We start from the raw sequence: 1573 nt of genomic DNA, 5'->3' as shown, positions 1-1573 counted from the left end.
ATTCAATCCAAATACTGCCCTGGTAAGGACCACAGAGGTAAATGTCTGGGCTTCTGTGAGTTTGTGGTCTCCATGGTGTCCTCCACTGAGGCAGTTACCTTAAATATCCAGAACAGTCTTTTTCAGTTCTAGTGGTCAAAAGCTTCTGATGCTTGTCCTTGGCCTTAAGCCTTAGTAGCTGTGACAGTGCTGGGGGAGGGGGTTGTTGGTAGGCTTAAAGAGTTCAGAGAACATCATTGCCTATTAGCAGTCTTCTCTTTGCTGGCATGAAAATGTGCTCATTTCACTAGTGCAAATTTTATCTTTTGAGGGGAGTATCTGGGAAAAAAATGACAATGTGTGGTTGGTTATCACCATCTGCATTTTGCCTTCTAGACAATCTTGAGAGTACCACCAGCTGTTCCGCATAACTGCGTGAAGCTCTAAGTCCTCCAGGGAAAGAAAAAGCATAAGGACACAGTCTTCTTCACACTGAAGGAGATGCAAACGTCTGGAGCCTGGGGGTGGAGAGAAAGGGAGAGCAAGCCCTGCATTTGTTACAGCTAATGTTTACTTTTGTGTGTAAGCATGTGCTGGCAGGACAAGAGAAATGTATGCAAATTCACAACGTAAAGTCTTGGAACTTGTATGTGTGCTTGGTTGATTGGAAAATGCCATCAAAACATTCCACCCACGTTGCAGAAAAGAAGTGTAAACACAAAGCACTAGGGTGCTGGTTATAGCCTGAAAGAGGTACATGTATTTTTAGCTTCCAGATTTATCATAAGAAAATGACGATGCATGTGTGTGTTTGTTTAAATATGAAGTCAAAGTTTTTCTACCAAACTTCTAGAAAAATAACTGACCATGTTTAGTGAGAGCATTAATACCCTGAAGTGCAGATATTTTGAAGGATCAAAGTACGAGTAGGAGTTGGGGTACATGAGAAGGATTGGGAGCCTGAGACCATCTAAGCTATGTGAGAGCCCGTCTCAGCACACTCTGGAAATACCACTTAGTTTTCCTGATAGAAGATGAAGGATGTTAAACATGACAATCATTTAATATGTTGTTGCTCTAGGCTTCCCAAGGGCAAAGGAACTGAACTACTAGAGACACAGAACTGCTGAAGCAGTTCAACCTGGGCTTTAGCTGTTGAAAGGGTTTCAGGCTTCTAGATTGTAAGTGGGCATGCTCTGAGAATGCCCACTTGTACTAGGCAAAAGAGTCTTCTAAGCAACCCTCATTTAAAAAGAACCCCTTTATTGTCCTTGGGATGGTTTCAGTGTCACTACTGAGCATTTGTAAACCTAATAAAAAATTTGTTTTTTTTCCTAATTAAATAGGGTCTTAGGAAATCTGAAGATTTATTATTATATCTGTAATAAGAATTGTTTTGAAATCAACAAAGGCACTCATAGAGGCCTAATTGGTTAGTAAATTATAATTTTCAGAGATTCTCATATAATTATCTTTATTATTAAGTGTATATGGACAATTTAAAGACAGTCTTTCTTATCCGTTTATATAGTGCTAGATGATGACAATAAAAATGAAACTTGGATTGTCAAGATCCCTCACCTTTCCTCAGGCC

The sequence above is a fragment of the Rattus norvegicus genome, chromosome 15, assembly GCF_036323735.1.
Source record: "Rattus norvegicus strain BN/NHsdMcwi chromosome 15, GRCr8, whole genome shotgun sequence".
NCBI lineage: Eukaryota > Metazoa > Chordata > Mammalia > Rodentia > Muridae > Rattus > Rattus norvegicus.
Note: the sequence above shows the minus strand (reverse complement) of the source record.